Genomic DNA, 14,620 nt, shown 5'->3' on the forward strand with positions numbered 1-14,620 from the left:
GGTTCTAACTTCCAGTTTTAATGGAAACCACTGGATTGTTTGGTTGAGCAGTGCATTTGTGTGTATGTATGGTACTTGAGAGAAAATTTCACCAATTCTTATAAATTGGCTAAAAACAACAGTAGTTTTTCATTTTGCTCTCTGTCCTTTATTTTTCCCATCCTTCCTCACCGCTATGGACCATCACTGTTCACCATGACCCCTTTTACCAAGACCTCCAAATTCATTTACCCTTGGAAATTCAAGAAAGTATTTAACTTGGATAAAAAATAAATAAATAAAAGGAGATTCAATTAGGGCAATAAATCTGTCCTATGGAGTGGCTTCTCTTTTTCTTACAAGCAAATTTTAATAAAATAGGAAGCTTGTGACCAATAACCAATAAACAGAGCTTCTAGAATTCATCTTTATTTCCCTAAATTATATGCCTTCCATAATTAAAAGGAGAGCATATTGGTCCACGGTACCTATTTTCATAGGCACTGATCCAAAAAAGTTCTAAAGTTAATTCAAGGTACTTTGAAGGGTAAGAGTGTAGTAAATTTATAGGCAATCTCTTAAAATTTGTCTTATCTTTCTTGAAGCTCTCATCTTCACAGTGATTTGTGAGAGAGCTTAATAGTACACATTTCAGGACAGATTTCCCCTGATATGATGTTCTGATCACCTAAGATTTAAGCTCCATTTTATACTAAGTGGTCTGTCACCTTTTGTAGTGAATCTGTAATAAGTGTAGTAAATCTGTTTTGAAACCTATCGATGCTCCTTTCCCAAGAGGAAACATATTCACCTTTACTTTAAAAAAGAGTAATCAAGAAATATCTTATTTTTTAACATCCGTTGGTCATCCTCAAAATGTAAGTTTCTGTTTATCACTTGTGCATATCACTGGGGGCCTGGACTTCCACATGGGGAGTAAAATGCCCTACCTGTCCCTCCATCACAGCCAAATGTGTTGGTCAGACATAAAATGGGGTTAGATCTCGAGTGGGAGGACAGGTTGAACATGAATGTAACTGGTAAAATGTTAGCGCTCTTACTTTAAAGGGAACCATAAACTACAGAAACAAGCTAATGAAAAATCAGAACATAGTTTCAAAAATGCAAACCATGGCATTTCACTTTGCAGTTTCATCCATTTGCCACATAATCTCAAAGTAGAGGTGGAATTTTATTATTTATTTATTGAAGAGGAAACTAGAATAAATGAGACATGGGAATGGGGGGTGGGGAGAAAGGAGCTGAATTTCACTGGAGGGGAAAAACTGTCAATAATATTTTAAAACTGAAATATAGATGTCTGAAATCATGGAGATACATTGGGAAACACGGTTTTATCTCTTCTGCAATAAACCTCATAAATTTTTCTAGTGAGTTTTCAAACAATTTAAACTCTGAAACTTTTTTTCTCTGGGAAAAATAATACTCAGAAAAAAAAAATTGAACCACTCACAAATAAGACTACCTTAGCACACCCATATCATGCCCCTGTCTCATGTCAGCCCCCACAGGCTTCCTCAGACTTGTAATTTTCTAGGAACATGGTGTCCATTCTGCTGAGATTCAAAACAAAATTAGAGCAAACCCTAGCTCTGAAATGTAATAAGACTTCTGAGAAGCGTGACACACCCTAATGGTACCCTCACAACTAACCCCCATCTTAGCAACACTAAGATATGGGAACAAACATTCAGGGATGCAGGTAGTCATCAAATTTGCAGAATATTAATTGACTATTTTAAAAACATTTAAATTTTATTTAGAGAAGAGGCTCTGAGCTGCATGGGGCAGGATGGGGAAGGTTCGAGTCAGGCAGGGATGGGAGATGGCTCAAGTTGTGCATAACCTATAGAACAAAGTAAAGCTCCCTTTTAAATTGAACCCACCCTCCCAGGGACTCAGTTTAATGACCATCTGTTTTTATTCAAAATACTCCTTGAGGGTAGGAGGCATCTCACCTCACACTCCACTGCAGCTTATCAAAGTATTTTCTTCCAACCACAGGCAAGCATGTTCTCTGAGAAGAGAGCTGGTAATTTTTTTTTTTTTTTCCTTCATCTAGTTAAAAGTCCTGGGATGGTTTAGCAGCCTAATAATACTTAGTCATTCCTTACAGACATGTCCCTCAGACTCTCGCATTGATCAGGATCTAGGGGAAGATCTGCTGTGTCCAGAGCACTCTGATTAATATCTCTGCAAAATCTACATTATTTAATCTTGATGCTATTCTGTAACATAGAAATCATTAACCCTTATAGCTGAGAAAACTGGACTCTGGAAGTTAAGATACAAAAGCTGAGGCCATATATTTCAAAACTATGACTTCAAAAAGTATGACTTGACCATGGCTTTTTCCCAGTATTCTGTGGGTGATTCTGTAGTGGATTTTGATACATAAGAAACAAAGCCAGTGGCAGCATGCAGGTCAAAGGGGTATAGACTGCAAGGCCAGAAAGACTTATTTTGCTTTACTTTGTTTGTTCTTCCCTAAAGGGAACAGTATATGTTTCATGAATAGAGTAAAGAAAGAGGCAAATGAGAGAGAGAAATTAAAATGAGAGAATTTAGGTTGGTTTTTGGAGACCTGCAGAGAAGGCAGTGGCACCCCACTCCAGTACTCTTGCCTGGAAAATCCCAGGGAAGGGGGAGCCTTGGTAGGCTGCAGTCCACGGGGTTGCGAAGAGTCAGACACGACTGAGCGACTTCACTTTCACTTTTCACTTTCATGCATTGGAGAAGGAAATGGCAACCCACTCCAGTGTTCTTGCCTGGAGAATCCCAGGGACGGGGGAGCCTGGTGGGCTGCCGTCTATGGAGTCGCACAGAGGTGGACACGGCTGAAGCGACTTAGCAGCAGCAGCAGTTGGAGACCTGAAATAATAAGCACCTATTTTCTTAATTCTGTTATCTAATGTATCAATCGAACCCAGGTCTCCTGCCTTGCAGGCAGATTCTGTACCTGCTGAGCCATCAGGGAAGCCCACTAAGCACAACATGTACTATGGGCTGGTACTATTTTAATCACCATTGCTAAGGCAACTGAAATTTTACATCCAAGCGTCTACTTGGATCCCTGGACATGGCAGGAGGAGCTTTCAGAAGCCCTTGAATCCAGGCATTGTATGCAAAGTTTTTACCTGTGAATGCATTTCTCTGAAAAAAGGATCAATTGTTTGTATAGATTATGAAGAGGTTAGAATCAATAGTTAAGGAAAACAAAATATCTATAGTTTCACATTGTACCCTGGAGGAAGTTTATCCATTCTTCTGGTTTTAATAACCATATGTACTACTCGACCTTAAGTCTGGCCTTTCTTTAGGGCTTAAATATGAATATTCAATCTAGAAATGAACAGCAACGTCCTTTTGGTGGTCCTGTAGCAACTCAAACTCAACCTGCCTGAACACACGTACACGCTCTCCTCCTACGGATCGTAACTCATTTGGTAACAGTGCCGCCCTCTCCTCGCCCATTCTAGAAAGCTGGTAGTCATCCTATTATTCTCTCCCTGCTTCTTTCAAGCAAGTGCCAAACCCTGGTAATTATACCTCTTAAGGTGCTATTGAGTCTATTGTCTCCTGTATAACTCTACCATGTCTTACTTTTTATAACAGTGTTTTCTCTGGCCTCTTTATAAAATATCGACTCCATATTTAAGAGGCTCATCAAAGATGCCAAAGAGTTTGTATTAGGTGCACAAGGCTCACAGCAAGTTGACCTACAACTTTCTGTCTTTCCCTCCATGTCTGTGCTTTATATGCTATTTTCAGAACATCTTTTATGGAACAATTCCCATCATACTTTTTCTTAAATTGCTCGCATTTTTAAGAACACTCTTTCCAAGTTTCTCCCCCTGCTGTATTTCTGTCCCAATTAATGACTGTCCACTCCAGAAGCCATTCCTGACTACCCACAATGAATTAAATACCCCTCCTCTGTGCTTCAGAGTCCAGAGCAGTGGTTCTCAAATTTAGCATGCGTCAGAATCACCTGGAGTGCTTGTTAAGACAGATTGCTGATTCAGTGTCTGATTCAGCAAGTCGGGAGTGCAGGTTGAAGGGCTGACCGGGTCAGACAGTCACTGGCCAAGATATAACCCCACATTTACTGAAACAGCTCAACTTCTGGGTCACCTCCAGCTTGGATAAAGTACCTACCAAGGTGGTGGGTAATCACATTACCAAATAGCCATATGGGCATAAGATTCATTCTGTATTTGGCACTTTTCTCAGAAGGGGTTCTCGAACTGGCAGGCGCACCGCCTGCCTAGCACACTGGCCCCAGAGGTACTGGTGGTCTACCCTGCATTTCATCTCCTGCACCTAAAGTCACTGGTCACGTAAATTGGTTTAGTCATTTGATCTACAAATTTCCAACTGATCCCTAAACTTTTTAACCAATTTCAATTTTAGGAAAAAATTATCAAGGCTCTTAGAGTTGTAACATCTTAGAACATGAATGACTTGCAACTTTTGTTTCCTAGATCTAGAAGCAGTATCAAACTGGGTAATTATTTGACTCTGCAAATTATTATGAGTGCCAGCAATGAAAAAGCAGCTTTACAGTTATTTTAAAAACTGACATTTTACAAAGAAAAATCAGACCTTTCTAAATGTTAAAAAGTATGCCTGTATAAGAAAACGATACGTGATTTTCTTTTTCTATGATGGAATACATGTATTCAAGAACAGTCAGGCATTTTATCTATGTTTTAACAAGGGCCTCTTCTATCGTGCTGTCTTTACTAGGGTTGTAAATGCCATTACATAGTTAGGTACAAGTAGCAATAGAAACTCATTTTTATCTTAGTACTTGAGTCTCTATTATGAGACTCCTCAGAAGTAATTGTACCATCTTAGTTTAAGAAGTCATAGAAAAAGCTATGATGTATTCCTTTAAAAGACAACTTTTCTGTGACCCTGGAGAAACATGGGAACACAAAGAAAAAAAACATTGTTCTACCTCTCCCCTACTTAAAGGTGCTCCTTTTTTGTTAGAATTTATCAAATCAAACATTCTTTCAAAAACTATCTTCAACATGTTTCAAATTATATAGCATCTTTTAAGAGGTTACCTTGTTTGTTTGCATGGATAAATACGCATCTCTTAAACTGTCTGTTCAGTGCCTAAGGAACGTTACACACCCTAGACTTGCTTTCCCATAGAGGAGCAGGAGGTACTTGTCACCTGCCCTCTGAAACATGGATTAGAAAAGAGCCTCAACAGCCTCTTTCTCAGCAGTTGTTTCTCCCGGATTTCTTTTGATCAGTATCAGAGTCTCTAACTGGCAGTCTCTCTGGATGCCTGGACATGCTTCCAACTTTACAGGGTGGTGTCACTTACTCCCTGAGTCCCCTCCTACACCAGGCACACCTGAACAAGCAGAACTCTGGGCTTCCTGGACTTAACAATGCTGTCATCAAAAGTAGCCTAGAATTACACATGTGTAGCTAGACATCTCTGTTTAGTGTTCTCTGTATAGTGCCACACACAGAAGTATACCCAATGTTTTCTAGTGATCAGAACCAACCTGGTGATTTGCATCTTTTCAAATGTTATTAATGCCATCGTGGACAGTTTTAATGCTTTTTTACCTTATTCAGATACTGACCCAAGATTTCCAACAGGACTTTTTCTTGTGTGTGTGAGAGAGACTATTTGAGAAGATTATTGCAGTGGTGGGCAATAAATATAAGTGGGGAAGGGAGACTATTTGCAAGGGAGGAAGGCTCCACACATGACATCTATAAGCATCTCAAAGGTCACACAGAAAATGGTGTTTCACAGAGAAGAATCAACAAAGCTAGACAGAAGTGAGTATAGGGAAGTGGGCTGAGCTGCTGAAGGTGTGATCAGATAGCTGATCAGGAAATGATTTGTTTTTGTTTTTTCAATTGTGATATAATTGACATCTAACATTATATTGTTTCAGGTACACAACATAATGATTAGAAATATGCAAACATTGTGAAATGATCACCACAAAGTCTAGTTAATACCTGTCACCTTACAAGCTGCAAACACTTTTTTTCCTTATGATGAGAACATTGAAGATCCACTCTTGGCGTGGTTCGATTTCTGGGTCAGGAAGACACCTTGGAGGAGGGCATGGCAACCCACTCCACTATTCTTGCCTGGAGAATACCATGGTGTGAAGAGCCTGGTGTGCTATGGCCCATAGGGTCATAAAGAAGCAGACATGGCTGAGTGAATGAGCACATATACATTCATCCTTTCAGACTTCACCAAAAATGTGTGGAATTAACTATCCAGTTATTCTCCAGGACTCAATAAACTGTTAAATATTGTTTAAAAAAAAAAGTCTATTCGGAATTTCCTGGTGGTTCAGTGGTTAAAAATCTGCCTGCCAATGCAGGAAATGCAGATTTGATCCCTGGTCCAGGAAGACCTCACATGCCTTGCAGCAACTACGTCCAGTCGTCCAGTACACCACAACTACTGAGCCTGTACTCTAAAGCCTGGCAACTGCCACTGCTGAGCCCATGAGCCACAACGACTGAAGCCCGCACGTCCATAGCCTGTGTTCCCCAGCAAGAGAAGTCACTGCAATGAGAAGCCCATGTACTGCAACTAGAGAGTAACCCCTGCTCACCACAACTAGAGAAAGCCTGCACGGCAATGAGGAGCCAGCACAGTCAAAAACAAATAAATATTTTTAAAGAGATCTACTCTCTCAGCAACTTTCAAATATGCAATACTGTATTATTAACTACAGTCACCATGCTGCACATCACATCCCCAAGGCTTATTTATTTTATAACTGGAAGTTTGTAACTTTGACCCCCTTCACCCATTTTGCCCACCTCCCTCTGAAACCACCAATCTGCTCTCTGTATCTACAAGTTTGGTTTTGGTTTTGTTTTATTTTTCAAGATTCCACTTGTGAGATCATAGCCCACTTGTCTTTCTCTGTCTGAATTATTTCATTTAGCATAATGCCCTCAGGGTCTATTCATGTTGTTGCAAATAGCTCATCTTTTTAAATAAATTTTTTCTCCTTTCTCTCATCTCCCAACCTCCTTCACATGGCAAGCTGGAACTCATCACCTCATTGTAACAGTGCAGGGAAAGGAGAGATGAAAATAAAGCATAATTCCTAGAGTAGAATATTCTTTGGTTTGGCTTTGTACTATGATTCTAGTCATGAGAAGACTGTTGCAACAGCCTTGATATTTCTTATGTGATGGAAAAGAAACTCTGTCCTTTATATACTTTCGATGTACTTCTCACCTACAAACACTCATCATATGTCTACAACTCAGGGTCTAAAGTGATCTATATTTATTCCTGCTTGCTTTATAATTAAGATATATTTTATTTATTTTTTTTTATGTTGATTTCTCTTTAATAATGACTTCCCTGCAAAATTATCTCACTATTTTGGACTCTAAGGACTCCTACATCAATGATTTGATCTAGGTTATTTCCCAAAAAGTAAGGAAGACAGTTTATGGAAAGCTATTAGAGATATTTGATTATTTGACTTTACTGTCATGGAGATAAAATATTAAATTATATTTTTGAAAATCTACTGAATTAGAAGAAATTAGAAGCAAGACAAGTCAGCAGTGATAAAGAATCCACCTGCCAATATAGGAGATGCACGTTCCATCCCTTGTCTGGAAGATCCCCTGGAGAAGAAATGACAAACCACTCCACTACTCTTGTCTGGGAAATCCAATGAACAGAGGAGCCTGGTGGGCTGCAGTCCATAGGGTCGCAAAGAGTCAGATATGACTGAGCAACTAACCACAAGCCAAAAGGACATTAGGTTTCTAAGTCTCGTTTTCTAACGCTATGAACACGGCCTACTACATTTCAAACAATATGCTTAATATTTTGACAATTATTTTATTTAATATGCACAATAACACTGTGAAATAGATATTATTATTTCCAAGGTTCATACTAGTGCTTAGAGATATTAAGTGATTTTTCAGTATTTCACAATACTATTCAAACAGGACCAACAGATCACATAGGAGTCAATTCCACAAAAGTGGTATTGTTAGCATGATAAATTCTAGAAAGTAACATGTTGTGTATTATGCTAAGGCATGTAGAAACTAAAAATAGATTATTTCTATACTTACAGTTTTCAGTTATCTTCCTCTGCCTGTGGTGAATTTAAGGTCATCCTCTGAGCACTCGTTTACTGGAGTGAAAAGTTTGACTCTTGGTCTCACAAAGGAGCCTGTTTTTCGACGTATGAATTTCCCATTGATATGTGTGCATAAGAAAAGAAGAGCACTATAAGTATTTAAGAGACGCTTCAGAAAGGAAAAAAAAAAATATTCCTTACAGACCAGAGCATAGTGTTTGAGGCCACCTTATCAAGAAAGCACTTGTTCCTGTTCTTTCTGTGCTCTTTTATTTATTTATTTTTCTAAGTAAAACAGTAAATTCAAGGCCTGCTGAGTCATTTCATGGTGTTCTCTCATATCTTGGTATTGACCATCTTGAAATTAATAATTACTCCCAAGCAGCCTTAGCTGAGTATATTCTGTGAGCCAGGATTTTGTTTGCTTTAAGCTGCTCTGCTCCCCATACAAGTCTCATGAGGTGGATAGTATTAGCCACCTACTGTCACATTGGCAATAACTAAAAAGGTAACTATAACGTGGAGAGATTTCCATCCAGTAGGGGAGAAAGCCAGGATTTGAGCCCAGGATTCAAACGTTTATGATTTCCAATCTGCAATGAGTTATCTCACGCAACCTCCAATAACTGACAGAATGGAAGATTTTAGTGTCACTACTTCACATACTGGGGATTTAAAACAACAACAAAACCCAACGAAAACTCTTGAAAGTTGGATCAAGGGTAGATGGGTCAGAAGTTACAGCCATCCGCCTGAAAGTCTTCCCTGAAGCAGTCAGTGACTGGGTACAGATGGTGCGGCTGACACCAGCCAGATTTCACGCATTCATCCTTCCTACCCATTGAACTTTCTCATCCTATTCCTCATTCCCTCAGTAGTCTATATTTTCAGGTATCATCTATTCATTTTCCTCTGAGTGTTAATTACCCTTTATCTTTTTTTTTCCTGTCAAAAAATGGACTTTACTATGCACCTGTTTTAATTCATGTATATTCACAAATGAGTGAATGTGAGTGTAGACTGTATACAAGAGGATGTGACAAAAAATATTTTTGCTTTGATTTGTTTTGTTTGTCTTCAAAAATAAACTTCTAGAATACGGTCTTGGCCAGCCAAGGTATGGCCAGGCCAGAGCTGTGACCCTGACAGTCCGGAGTCTCCAGTGGACCCCACCCAGGTGGGCCGCATTTTACTCTGGGACTGGCTGCCCAGGAAAGTTGCCATTTCCTTCAGTGCTTGCTGCTGGTATTTTATTTAAGAAGCAGTCTTCTAACCAACCGCTGATGTTTACACATGCATTTTCTAGTGGAGAATCCTGCTGCTTCCATTGCTACTCCCTCTGGTCAGTTTAGTCGCTCAGTTGTGTCCCACTCTTTACGACTCCATGAACTGCAGCACGCCAGGCCTCCCTGTCCATCACCAACTTTCAGAGTTTATCCAAACTCATGTCCATTGAGTCGGTTATGCCATCCAACCATCTCATCTTCTATTGTCCCCTTCTCCTCCTGCTGCCTTCAATCTTTCCCAGCATCAGGGTCTTTTCAAATGAGTCAGCTCTTCGCATCAGGTGGCCAAAGTATTGGACTTTCAGCTTCAACATCAGTCCTTCCAATGAACACCCAGGACTGATCTTCTTTAGGATGGACCAGTTGGATCTCCTTGCAGCCCAAGGGACTCTCAAGAGTCTTCTCCAACATGACAGTTCAAAAACATCAATTCTTCAGCACTCAGCTTTCTTTATAGTCCAACTCTCACATCCATACATGACCACTGGAAAAACCGTAGCCTTGACTAGATGGACCTTTGTTGACAAAGTAATGTCTCTGCTTTGTAATATGCTGTCTGCTGCTGCTGCTGCTGCTAAGTTGCTTCAGTAGTGTCCGACTTTGTGCGACCCCATAGAAGGCTGCCCACCAGGCTTCCCCGTCCCTGGGATTCTCCAGGCAAGAATACTGGAGTGGGTTGCCATTTCCTTCTCCAATGCATGAAAGTGAAAAGTGAAAGTGAAGTCGCTCAGTCATGTCCGACTCCTAGTGACCCCATGGACTGCAGCCTACCAGGCTCCTCCGCCATGGTATTTTCCAGGCAAGAGCACTGGAGTGGGTTGCCATTTGTCTAGGTTAGTCATAACTTTCCTTCCAAGGAATAAGCGTCTTTTAATTTCATGGCTGCAAGCACCATCTGCAGTGATTTTGGAGACCAAAAAATAAAGTCTGACACTGTTTCCCCATCTATTTGCCATGAAGTGATGGGACCGGATGTCATCATCTTCGTTTTCTGAAGGTTGAGCTTTAAGCCAACTTTTTCACTCTCTTCTTTTACTTTCATCAAGAGGCTTTTGAGTTCCTCTTCACTTTCTGCCATAAGGGTGGTGTCATCTGCATATCTGAGGTGATTGATATTTCTCCTGGCAATCTTGATTCCAGCTTGTGCTTCTTCCAGCCCAGCATTTCTCATGATGTACTCTGCATAGAAGTTAAATAAGCAGGGTGACAATATACAGCCTTGGCGTACTCCTTTTCCTATTTGGAACCAGTCTTTTGTTCCATGTCCAGTTCTAACTGTTGCTTCCTGACCTGCATATAGGTTTCTCAAGGGGTAGGTCAGGTGGTCTGGTATTACCATCTATTTTACCTCTAATTTAATCACTAAGAAATCTGCCAGGATTCCCCTGATAATATTAGGGCAGCAATCAATTTCTTCCCCAACAGAGCTGATACTCGATCCGATTGTCCCTTCTATTTTCAGAGTTCAGAACACTTTTTATTCAAAAAGTAAAGTGACAAGTCTTATGGTAAACACCCTTAAGGGAAAAGCTGTGTGGAATAATGAAAAGGGCATTAAGTTTGGAATCAACCAAGTGACCCTGGATTTGAATCCCACTAGGAAAACTAGGAAAAGCCATTTAACTTTCCTGATCTCATTTTGTTCAATAATACAATGATATTACAAGGCCCTTACCAGGCTGTGAGGATTCAAGAAGAAGTGCCTAGCCACTCTACCAAGCACAGAGTGGCAGCTTAATAAATACAAACTAGTATTATTAAGTTATTTGAACCACATAGAAGTCATGTAAAGTGAAAAAAAACACAAATTTTTGTTTTTCAACATTTTCCCACCAGGTACCTAACGCTTCTTATTGGACCTCAATGGAGTTAATCATTCTCACTTGTGCCCGTACATTACTGGATTTATCACCTTGCACTGAAATTTCATATTTATGAGCTTGACTGCCTTTTTTAGACTATTAGTTTTTTCAAGAAAAAAGCGCACATCATTAGCATGGCATTTTCAGTGATTAAAGCTGTTCTAGAACTTACTTATGGTGGTCAAATTTATGTCTTGACTGAGCCACAGGGTGCCGAGACATTTTGCCAAACATTATTCTGTATGTGTCTATGAGAGGGTTTCTGGAGGACCTTAATACCTGAAACCATTGACTGAGTTAAGTAGATTGCCCTCTGTCATGTAGTTAGACCTCACCTCATCAGCTGAAGAGCTGACAAGAAGAAAAGGCCTGAATAAGAGGAAAGTCATCTTGCCTGAGTGTTTGAGCTGGAAAATTGGTCTTTCTCAGCCTTCAGACATGGACTGAAACGTCAGCCCTTTTTGGAACCTGAGCCTGCAGGCTTTCAGCCTGGAACTTACACCATCAGCTCACGTAGTTCTCAGGCTGTTGAACTCATAGGGGAATTACAAACACGGTCTCCATCTTGCAGACTGCCCATCTTGCAACTTCTCAGCCTCCATAGTCATGAGAGCCAGTTCCTTACCATAAATCTCTTTATAGATAAACACATGTATCCTATTGGTTCTGTATCTCTGGAAAACCCTGACTAAAGCAACACTAAACTACTTAACTGATATTTGGTGCACTGACCTGATCTCACAGAAGGAAAAGCACACCACCACACTGGTTTTGCCTTTGCCTTATTGCTTTGTGAAAAACAAAAGACTTTTGACATTTCAAATGTCCCCAAATAAAAATTGCCCCCAATCCTATGGTCAAACAGACTTAAAAGAGAAAAATCTCTCCCCAGTTTATGAGTTCTCTGGGAGGGACAGCTCTTTTGATGGATTTTAAACATTCACCTCAGAAGAAGAGGTTTAGAGTTTTGAACTGAATCTCAGCCTTTGATCCTCAAATCAATTTCTGATGGAGAAACGCAGCTCTGGTTTTGACTGGAGGAAGCTAAAACATTGAAATGAGGTGTTTTTTTTTTTTTGACATTAAACAGCTGTTTTTAACGATTCCATGATTTCATTGTAAGTGAATAAAACACATGTGGATTACATTTTCTTAACATGCACAGGTTTGAAAAATTAAGGAACCTGGTTTGGGTTTGATTGAAAAGTTTTTGCAACTCAATGCCTAGCTCCATCTTCCATGTCTCTACCTGAATGTTTTCTTCTTGCAAAATGTTTTGACCTCATGAACTCAACATATACAAGAGTGATCACTAGAATGTGAAAGATGTTGAAAATCAACCCTGGAAGAAGTTTTTTCCTGAAATTTAATGAACACCAAGCCAATCAATAAGCACAGCTCCTGAATTTCTCCTCCTGAGAACCCCATACCACCAAAAAATATCAAATTATTTCCAAATTTCTTTAAAATTGCCATTTTAAACACTATGTCATTGAAGTGTGGATCTTAATCCTAAATCTAATATTATTTCTAGATATATGAATTGTTTGATCCTTTATTTTGGGCTTCCTGGGGGACTCAGATGGTAAAGTATCCTCCTCAATCCAGAAGACCTGGGTTCGAAAGCTGGGTCAGGAAGATCCCCTGGAGAAGGGAATGGCTAGCTACTCCAGTGTTCTTGCCTGGAGAATTTCACAGACAGAGGAGCCTGGCAGGCTACAGTCCAAGGGGTTACAAGGAGTCGAACATGACTGAGCAGCTAACACTTTCACTTTTCAGTTTCACTGGTCCTTTATCTTTGAGGGTAGTTATTTCACTTTGTTAAAAACAAACAACAGTTTTCTTTCAAGTGTAGGATATTTTCAGGAGAGAGAAAAAAAAATACTGTTGCTATGTTCCGGTCCAGAAAAGGTAGTGAATTATGTGCATTCAAATGGCCTTCTCTTTACATTTCTATAAGAACTGTGAATTCTGATTTTGGAAAACAGAAAGTTCACTTGGTCTTGAGTTCAGAGGCAAGAGTCACACAATAAACATTTACTGCACACTTTTCTCATTATTTCCATTTTAAATTGAAGGTTTCTCTTTATGAAACTGTAATTGTTAAATAGGAGGGATTTGAGAGGGATTTTAAGGGCTCAAAAATCAGTGAAAGCATAGATTCTGTGTTACTGCTGAGGTGGTGAAAGGTCACACGGGGTAACTGGAAGCTCTGGAGGGTCCCAGGGTGTACATGTCCATGCAAGCTTGCCACCAGACCACTGTGGTCTGCTCTGTGCACAGACATCCTGTGGTTTGCTGAGTCAATAACTGAAGCTCCCAAAGCTTCTTCCCCAACAAAAATATGAGCCTTAATAAAATTGTACTGACTTTGTGTGTAAAGAGTGCAACAGTGCGAAAGAATCAGTGAAAGAAGAAAGCATTATTAGGCTTATCACAGCACTGCCACCAACCACAATTATTAAGCACCTACTATGTGCAAGGCAGTATTCTATGCCTGTTGGATACAGAGTATAAGATGTAACCTAATACCTGTATTCTCTCTCTCTCTCTCTCAGCTGTGTTCCCAGCATTTTGAGTACCTTTTAAAAATATGAGAGAATAGTTTGTGTTGTCTTAGTTGCTCAGTCGTGTCTGACTCTTTGCGATCGATCCTGTGGACCGTAGCCCACCAGGCTCCTCTGTCCGTGGGGTTCTCCAGGCAAGAATACCGGAGTTGGGTTACCATTTCCTTTTCCAGGGGATCTTCCCAACCCAGGGATTGAACCCAGGTCTCCTGCATTGCAGGCAGAGTCTTTACCATCTGAGCCACCAGGGAAGCTATGAGAGAATAAATGAATATTTATTGAATGAATTAATTATTAATTACTTTAAAGGCACAGACTCAATCACTAAAGGATGGCAATGGTGTGAGAGAAAGAGTTAAGGAAGAAAACTAATGTTTCTTGAGTCTTTATTGTGTTCCAAGCCTTATGTTATATATTTTACTTACTTTATGTCATTTCAACCTTACATTAAACCTGTGGAGCAGATGTTATTATTCTTGTTTTAAAGATGAGGGAATTGAGGTTCAGAGAGGTTAAGAAATTTCCACAGGGTCACATAGCTAGTAAATGATAGAGTTGGGATTTAAAGAATTTGGCTTCAATGCTGACAGTATTTGTTGAGTGATTACATGTGTGTAAGAGTCTGAATAAGGGGGTAACTGATCATGCACTACTACAAAGGAGTGGGAAACATGAAGAAGGAAAGTTTGGGGATTGGGGAAGGAATAAATGTGAGTTCGGTTTGGGCAAGTTCAGTTTTTGTTGTAATCATTTGCTTATGAGCCTGGAATTGGGGTAAAAGT

General features: G+C 39.9%; 2 long non-coding RNA genes across 2 annotated transcripts in view; one reads left to right on the plus strand and one right to left on the minus strand.

The window, feature by feature from the left end:
• Positions 1–14,620, plus strand: part of LOC129619730 (uncharacterized) — a 416,113-nt gene that overhangs the window by 194,734 nt on the left and 206,759 nt on the right. The gene's annotated exons all lie outside the window — the stretch shown is intronic.
• LOC129619734 (uncharacterized) lies at positions 1,908–12,223 on the minus strand. The gene is made up of 3 exons (XR_008698068.1): positions 11,772–12,223; positions 8,116–8,216; positions 1,908–2,871 (listed from the first exon to the last, which is right to left on the minus strand). It is a non-coding gene; the product is annotated as an uncharacterized LOC129619734 (long non-coding RNA).

Source organism: Bubalus kerabau, chromosome 9, assembly GCF_029407905.1.
Source record: "Bubalus kerabau isolate K-KA32 ecotype Philippines breed swamp buffalo chromosome 9, PCC_UOA_SB_1v2, whole genome shotgun sequence".
NCBI classification, from domain to species: Eukaryota; Metazoa; Chordata; class Mammalia; order Artiodactyla; family Bovidae; genus Bubalus; species Bubalus kerabau.